Source organism: Rattus rattus, chromosome 13, assembly GCF_011064425.1.
Source record: "Rattus rattus isolate New Zealand chromosome 13, Rrattus_CSIRO_v1, whole genome shotgun sequence".
Lineage (NCBI taxonomy): Eukaryota > Metazoa > Chordata > Mammalia > Rodentia > Muridae > Rattus > Rattus rattus.
Genome location: NC_046166.1, coordinates 6,222,412 through 6,231,642, shown reverse-complemented (window position 1 = coordinate 6,231,642; position 9,231 = coordinate 6,222,412). Strand labels below are relative to the sequence as shown.

General features: G+C 48.6%; 1 pseudogene; it reads right to left on the bottom strand.

Annotated features, from left to right (window-relative positions):
• Window positions 1-8,600: 8,600 nt before the first annotated feature.
• Window positions 8,601-9,152, bottom strand: LOC116914927 (annotated as a pseudogene).
• Between the last annotated feature and the right edge of the window lie 79 nt (window positions 9,153-9,231).

The following is a 9,231-nucleotide window of genomic DNA, read 5'->3' as shown; positions in this document are numbered from 1 at the left end:
TCTCTCTCTGATGGCCGTGGGAGGTTGAGGTACCTATGTCTCTCTCTCTGATGGCCATGTGAGGTTGGGGTACCTATGTCTCTCTCTCTGATGGCCGTGGGAGGTTGAGGTACCTATGTCTCTCTCTCTGATGGCCATGCGAGGTTGGGGTACCTGTGCCTCTCTCTCTGATGGCCATGTGAGGTTGGGGTACCTATGTCTCTCTCTCTCTGATGGCCATGCGAGGTGGGGGTACCTGTGCCTCTCTCTCTGATGGCCATGCGAGGTTGGGGTACCTGTGCCTCTCTCTCTGATGGCCGTGGGAGGTTGAGGTACCTATGTCTCTCTCTCTGATGGCCATGTGAGGTTGGGGTACCTATGTCTCTCTCTCTCTGATGGCCGTGGGAGGTTGAGGTACCTATGTCTCTCTCTCTGATGGCCATGCGAGGTTGTGGTTCCTATGTCTCTCTCTCTGATGGCCATGTGAGGTTGGGGTACCTATGTCTCTCTCTCTGATGGCCATGCGAGGTTGTGGTTCCTATGCCTCTCTCTCTGATGACCGTGGGAGGTTGAGGTACCTATGTCTCTCTCTCTGATGGCCATGTGAGGTTGGGGTACCTGTGCCTCTCTCTCTGATGGCCGTGGGAGGTTGAGGTACCTATGTCTCTCTCTCTCTGATGGCCATGTGAGGTTGGGGTTCCTATGCCTCTCTCTCTGATGGCCATGGGAGGTTGGGGTACCTATGCCTCTCTGATGGCCGTGCAAGCGAGGTTGGGGTACCTATGCCTCTCTCTCTCTGATGGCCATGCAAGGTTGGGGTACCTATGCTCTCTGATGGTCGTGGGAGGTTGAAAATGTGTAGTCACTGCTATTACAGCTCTTTAAAAAAAATTTATCAAGATCATCAGAACATATCATTTCTCTTATTTTCCCTCCCGCGTTTAAAAATTCCTCAAAGACAGCATAAAATTTAGATTATATTAATTAATTTGGTGTGTGCATAGGAGGGGGACATGCATGCCAAGTGGAGGTCAAAGGACAGCTTGCAGAAGTCGGTGCTGTTGGGGTTGGGGATTTAGCTCAGTGGTAGAGCGCTTGCCTAAGCGCAAGGCCCTGGGTTCGGTCCCCAGCTCCGAAAAAAAGAAAAGGAAAAAAAAAAAAGAAGAAGAAGAAGTAGTCGGTGCTGTCCTTTGACCATGTGAACCTGGGGGATTAAGCTCAGGTGGTCAGGTTTGGTGACAAACATGCTTTACCGGCATTTACCTTTTACGCCACCAGCCACAAAGATATCAGGTGGGTGTGTGCTGTCCAATCACTCGGCCGTGCTGAGATCAGGGATGTTTGGATTGCTTTCTGCCTTTCATCCTGATGGGAACCTGCATATATCTTTGTCCTGGTGACATATTTTATGAACCAGAGCCCTACACAAGAAGCTACTGGGTAAGAGGTTGGCAATCCTTTTAGAGCTCTGGTTTGGCAAAGAGCTCCCCAGAAAAGCTGGTTTTGCCGACGCAGTCACCTTTGCTTCTAACTGGTGAGGTGCCATCCTGGGTGAGAAGGGATCTCAAAGAGCGGGGCCCAACGCCCCCTCAGTACTGGCTGGCTCTGTGATCATCACAGGATCTCAGACTCTTCCCATCTGTAAGATGGGTATTCCACACAACAGTCATCATGACAAAGGTTGGCCTCCCCTTTTGTGACAGACTCTGTGCTAGGTCAGAGCCTGAGGGTTGGGGGAGGGCAAGTACCACTGGGCCATGACATCTGAACTCTGCCCGCACGTTCAGACAGCACTGTCTTCAAGCCGTGAGATGCAGGTTCAGGGAAGTTACTGGAGTTACGTCTTCTTTAGGTTTCCGTTGCTCTGGAGTTACGTCTTCTTTAGGTTTCCGTTGCTGTGTTAAAGTCTGTGACCAAAAGCAAATCGGGAAGGAAGGTTTATTTGGCTTATATATCCCGATCATTGTCAATTATGGAGGGAAGCTGAGGCAGGAACCCGGAAACAGGAACTAAAGACAGGTCATGGGGAAGCATTTGCTTTCTTATACTCTCCAGGGCCATCTGCTCAGGAATTGTATTGCCCACAGTGGACTGGGTCCTCCTACACCAATCATTAATAATAATAATAACAATAACAATAACAACAACAACAACAACAACAACAATAATAATAATAATAATAATAATAATAATAATATACCCTACAGATAAGTCCACAAGCCATTTAGTGGAGGTATTTTCTAAATTAAGGTTTTCTTTTCCCCAATGACTCTAGTTTGTGTCAACTTGACAAAATTACCTAGCTCATGCCTCATGGCCAGTAAACTGGGAGAGTTTGCCAGAGTTCCTGCTCTAGGGCATCTGCAGGCTCTGGACCCTGTGCAGCATCCCATGAGGGGGAGGCACGGGCAGGGTAAGGGAATCTGGATGTAAGGAGGAGAGCTCCTGCAGCTCCTTAACTCAGCCGGGGGCCACCCCACGAGGCACACGGGGCTCGCTCCCACACGCCCTCCTCGTCTGTTTGCTGACTCTTACCTTCTGGTCTTTTGTTTGTTTGTTTTGTTTTTTCTTTTGCTAGGTCAAGCAAATTTTTTAAAAAGATTTATTTATTATATATAAGCACACTGTAGCTGTCTTCAGACACACCAGAAGAGGGCATCGGATCTCATTACAGATGGTTGTGAGCCACCATGTGGTTGCTGGGAATTGAACTCAGGACCTCTGGAAGAGCAGTCAGTGCTCTTAACTGCTGAGCCATCTCCCCGGCCCCAGGTCAAGCAATTTTAATCAAGTTCATGGTCAGCTGCTAGTCTGGTCCTGCACTAGCCCAGAAGTGCTAGGAACAGTCTTCACTGTTGTCCCTTGTAGGGTATCGCAGGTGGAACCCATTCTTGAATCGTCTTTCTAGTGGCGGAGTAAGGAACGTATTACTCTGGAGTGGCAGTCACGTTGAATTTATGGTTTGTCCAGATGAATTTACGAGCAGTCAGTGGTTTCTTATCGTCAGTCACGCAGTGAAGCCAGCGGGGCCATTCAGGAGGCACCACGCTTCCATCCGAATCCCAGGATGTGTTTTTGCCATCCGTTTCGGTGGTGTATATGACACATCGGTGACGGCCAAAAACTGCTTGTTGTCCTCCGAGTATCTTTTTCCATATTTGTCTTCCCAACCCAGGTACCAAGCCACTGTGGCCGGTGACCTGCTGCAGCCCTGGAGTCCCTTCAGGACCTTCCTACTGTTCTGTTTTAAACCACAATCTTGTTGAGATGGAGCAAATGCACCATGAGAGTCACTCTTGGATTTCGATCTTATTTTATTTATTTATTTTTTTTCCAGACAGGTTTTTATGCAGCCCAGGCTGGCTTTGACATCACTGTGGACCAGGGGCATACAAAGCAGTGATTTGGAGCATACTAAACATGAGTGTGCCTGCGTGTGTGTGTGTGTGTGTGTGTATGTGTGTGTGTATGGGGGACAATGTGGAAATCAGAGGACTTTGTGGACTTGATTCCACCGTCATGTGGGCTCTGGGTATGAAACTCAGATTGCCAGGGTTGGTGGCAAGTGCTGTTACTCACTGAACCATCTCACCAGCCCCCATTTAATTTGTTTGAGGTAGGGTCTCAGGTAGCCCCGGCTGGCTTCAAGTTCTCTATGCGGTCAAGGATGACCTTGGCTTCCTGATTTCTTGCCTCTACCTGCAGAATGCACCACCATGCCAGGTTTATGTGGTGCTGGCGCCTTCATGCATGCTGGGAGAATGTGTTATGCATGCTGGGAGAGTGTTCTAGGCATGCTGGGAGAGTGTGCTATGCATGCTGGGAGAGTGTGCTATGCATGCTGGGAGAGTGTTCTGGGTGGGCTATGCACCCAGCTCTCCAGTGTTCAGGCAAAGCCAGGCATGGTGATGTAGCACTTAGGAGGCAGAGGCAGTAGGATGGGTCTCTGTGAGCCTGAGGCCAGCCTGATCTACACAATGAGTTCTAGGATAGCCAGAGCTACCTGGAAAGACTCTTGAAAAATAGAAGAAATATTCACAGAGATATTTTTGAGTTCAAGGCCAGGCTGGTCCTTATTGCTTGTTCTGTTTGTTTTGTTTTACTTATTTTTGTGCTGCTGGGATAGACCCCAGGACCTCATGAGTGGCAGGCAAGCCCTCTGTCACCGAACTCCATCACCTCAGCACCTAAGAGACGTGATAGCTTGTGCTCTCCAGCCTCTACTTCCCAGAGGAGAGGTGGGTGGGGCTGAAAGTCCTAACCTTTAACCTTATAATCATTTGTTTTTCCAAACCTGAAGTTGTCTGGGGCTCTGCCCTAAGTCACGGAATTAGAATAAACTCAGCTGCTATCAAGGGGGGATGGGGGCCTTTATTTTTAAAATAAATATAGAATAATAGTATGTTTATCTATTATTTATTTATTTGTTTGTGTGTGCGCGCGTGTGAGTGTGCATGTGCACACACATGTGCACACACATGTGCACACACACACACACACACACACAGAGGGAAGGGAGAGAGAGAGAGAGCCTGGATCTCTGCCTCTTCCTCTGTGAGGGTTCCAAGAGGGGATTCAGGAGCTCAGCCTGGCAAGCATCTCTATCCACTTCACTTCATCATCTGTCTGGACCCAAAGGAAATCTTTAAGAATAGCGCTCACGGCTGGGGATTTAGCTCAGCGGTAGAGCGCTTTACCTAGGAAGCGCAAGGCCCTGGGTTGGTCCCCAGCTCGGAAAAAAAAAAGAACCAAAAAAAAAAAAAAAAAAAAAAAAGAATAGCGCCACTTTCTCAGCACTGTACTAAAATCAAATAATGCAGACAGTGGCATGGCCCCTATGCAAGGATGACGTGAAAATTCACAAAGCAATCGTATATTTAAAAAAAATTAGTGGCTTTTTGTTTGTTTGTTTGTTTTAAAGTCTTTCGTCGAGATAAGGTCTCCCTGTGTAGCCCAGGCTGCCCTGGAACTCACTCTGTAGACCAGGTTAGCCTTGAGCTCAGATCTGCCTGCCTCTGCCTCCCGAGTGCTGGGATTAAGGGCCTGTGCCACCACTACCTGGCTTATTATTAGTTTTTTAATTTAAAAAATTGTTACACTGTGGCGGGAGGGCATGCGTACGCTCTTCTCCCATTCCAGTAAGTGGCTCCCATGGATCAACTGAGGCTGTCAGGTTTGGCAGCATTTACCCACTGAGCCGTCTTACCGGCCCTCCACGGAACTGGGAACAAACGCCGACGGCTCGATTTTGTATCTCCCAGCAATGTCCATGAAATTGTGCGATCATCCTTGCTCTTTCTGAAGATCCTTTCATACCCTCCTGCCCCCGCCCACCCCAAGAGCCTTGGATTCTTCAGCAGCCACTCTCTACTCCTCTCCACCCCCGGGTATCCGCGGCCATCGTCTCTCTTCATCTCTGTGTAATTACCTATTCTGAACATTTTATGCAAGGGCTATGCGGACATGTGGGCTTTGTGTCTGGCGGCTCTCACTCCGAATGACGTCATCCAGGTCCACACAGAACACAGCGCGTGCTAGCTTCTTCCTCCTAAGGCTCCACAGTGTGGATAGGCCATGCTCTGTTTATCTAGCCACCCCGAGGGCCACTTGTGCTGCTCCGTTGCTGTGAATGCTGGGTTAAACGGCAACAGGAAGATTGTCCGTCTGTCCGTGTAGGCGGGCATGTTTCCAGTTCTTTCCGGTGTGAAATCCCTGACTCACACACGGCCGTTGTTTTTTCCTTTTTTTCAGACTCGAGCTGATCTTCTTGCCTTCGCCTTCCCAGTGCAGAGGTTACAGGGGTGAACCCCCAACCCCAAACCAGGCTGCCATTGTAGCGTTTAATCATTTGAAAAACCGCCCAACTGTTTTTCCAAAGTGGCTATCATTTTTGCAATTTCAGCAGTGACACATGAGGATCTCAATTTCTTTTTGCTTCTTTTCTTGCCCCATCCCCTCATGCTGGAGAGCAAGGTCTGCACTTTGAACTTGCTGGGTAAGCGTTCTACCTCAGAGCTGCGAGCACAGCCCTTAAGCACTCCAGGCTTTTCAGGCCCTTGTCATCCCTCGCTACAGGGTTATCTTTGCCTTAAACAGAGTATGTACAGAGGGAACTCTCAGGGAGGTTTGGACATTTCTTGCTTTTTACAGTTTGTGGTGCTAGGACCAGGGCTTTGAGGATCATAGGCAAGAGCTCTACCACTGAGCTTTAACTGTATTCCTTATCGCTTATAAAGGTTTCTCGGAATCAGAGAGGTGGAGCAGGAGGTAAGGGTGTTCTTCCCAAGCCTGCCCAGCTGTGTTCAACCTCCAGGACGAACAAGGTAGAGTGTTGGAATGACTCTTGAGAGTTGCTCTTGACTTTTACACGTGTGTTGTGGCATGTGCCTACATGCATAAATAAATGCAATCTTACAAGTCACACGTGTTTACAATTGCATGCATGCATATGTGTGTGTGCATGTTAGTAGTCATATGTGTGCGCACATTTGTTTATGTTTATGTGTGTGCATGTGTGAGTGTGTGCACGCATGAGGTCAGTTTAAAGGTTTAATTTAGCTAGTCTGTAGTTCCTAGTTATTCAATGAAGCACTAACTCATGTGCGGCAGTGCTGGTAGTTTGTGGATGTGATTATACCTGGGATGATTGGCTGACTCTGACCTACGCAGATGAGAGGATAGATAGGAAAAACTTCCTCTGTGGAGAAGAGCTTCAGTGCTGAGAGACCAGCAGTCTGACACGTTTCTAACTTGCTAGCCTCTGGGTGGATGGGCCCACTCCCTGCAATAAATCTCCTAGTGCCCATATACTGTAGGGTCTATATTTTGGACATGGTCTTGTTACAGATTCTCGAACTCTTGATCCTCCTGCCTCAGCCTCCTAAATGCTGGGATTAGAAACCTGTGTTCGCAAGCTAGCTCTTCCTTTTTGCCCCTGGAATACTCCTGGTACAGAAAAAGATCAACCATGCTTCCCATGGGCTAACCTTTTTCACACACACGCACACACGCATGCACACTCATGCTGCCTCCAGCTAGCACTGTGTTTCAGGAGAGGGGGCTGCTTCAGGCAGGACCTTGCACGTCCAGACTGTGCGGTTGACCCTCTGAGTCATCCCATAAGCCCAGCCCAGCACTGCTGGGCTTGTTCTCCTTGAACGTACAGGAAAGGTGCCAAGTCATCCTAACTTGTAATTTCAGAAGTCAAGTCTTGCCTGGCATTGCCCAAGGCATGGGTATCTCCCTGGGTGGAGAGAGGGCAGCCTCTGTGGGCTCTGATCGGGGTCGTCCTATACACGGCTCTACATCAATCTCAAGCTCAGGTCAGTTCTTTGTCCTCTCTCAGATACCCAACCCAAACTCCAGACCTGGCTGATGACTGGGACCAGGTCCAAGCATTTGCTCGAAGAGAACTGTTGATGCTGGTCACCCAGGAGGGACTCGGACCCAGTTCTGATTACTGTCCCCTTGATTTTTGTTTCTCGAACTTGCTCCCCACGTGGGCAAAGCGCATGCCACATGCTGGCCCAGCAGGAGGAGGCTGCCTGGCCTGGGAGCTCTGAAGAGGTGCTAGGTCTGCAGAGAGCATCTGTCCAGGCAGCGCTGTGCTCTGTAAAGAATTCCTGTGGAGAAGGATAGTGACTGGCTGCTCCTGCAGAAGACTTGGGTTCGGTTCCCAGCACCCACATGGAGGCTCGACCACCCGTAACGCCCTTCCAGGGGGTCCAACACTGTCTGCTGGCCTCCAAGGACACCTTTGTGACATAGAACACAGACAGACAGACATATAAGTAAAAACAAACAAAAAGACCACCACCACTAAAACTTCTTGCTGAGATTGCACTCTAGGAAAAACTCCCACGGAGGTGACCATGGTCGCAAGATTTTTTTTTTTAATTTTAAATTTAAAAATTAAAAAAAAAGATTTATTATGGGTTGCCTCCTCTTCTGTCTCTCTCTCACACACACACTCACACACTCTCTCTCTCACACACACAGACACACTCACACATACACTCACACACACACATTCTCACACACATAGACACATTCTCACACACACTCATTCTCTCACTCACATACTCTCACGCAACACACACACTCTCACACACTCATTCTCTCTCTCTCTCTCTCTCTCTCACACACACACACACACACACACACACACACACACACACACACAGAGTAAATAAAATAGATTTTGAAAACCAAAACCAACCAAGAACGGGCAAGCAGTGCTCCTTCTCCAGACCATTCTATGCTAAGACCGTGATCACCTAACAGAGTCAGTGGGTTAAGCGTAAGATTTATTTGTGCCTCCCTCCAATTCCCACTGGCCTCAGTGGACAGGTTCTAGTTTTTCCTTTTTTTTGGTGGAGACTTGTGTAGCCCAGGCTAGTCTTGAGCTCTCCAAATAACTGAGGATAACCTTGAACTTCTGATCCTCCTGTCTGCACCTTCTCGGTTCTGGGACCATAGGTGTGCCACACGTGCCTGGCTTATGTAGTGCAGAGATTAACCACAGGGCTTCCTGCATGCAGGCTAAGGCAAGCACCCAAGCAATGGGCAGCCCCCGGCACTCCGACAGAGTCCTGCAGCTATTCTGTGGACAGTTGTGTAACTTGTCTCAGGACTGGTCATTTCATTCTTGGCTAGTTCAGTACGTCTTTTTGTTTTTGCTTTTGTTTTGTTTTGTTTTGACCAAGTCTTGATTTTTATTACTTAAAAAAGTTGCGTATTTATTTTGCTTTCTGACTCTGTGCTTGTGCCTTCAACACTTTGACAACGATTTCCTGCTCCTCAGTAAGGAAAGCCCTCTTGATCCTGTCACGGACACACGCGACACACATGGAGCCACCATAGGCCCTGCTGACGCGCTTCTTTGTCTTAGACAACCCCAGAAGGACTTTGGGTCTCACAGCATGAACCCCTCAGTCTGCCTGGGCATACACCGCATGCAGATGTAGGTGCTTTCCCAACCTTCTGGGGTAAAGGTAAACAATCCTGTTGCCAGGGGTTCGAGACAGCCTAGTTCTGTTAGAGGCTGTATTGTGGGAAAGCCTTCGACGGTGTGTCAACCTCTGGATTATCCTGAGCACCTCCAAGCACTGTCCCTGGAAGAGGAATGGAAAAGGGTGGGCAAGTTTAAAGACCAAATGTCTCAGTATGTCTTTTTATCTCCGAATGACAAGAGGGGAAATGATCCTTTGAACCTACCCATTGACCCATCAGGAGGCAAAGCTGCAGTCATTT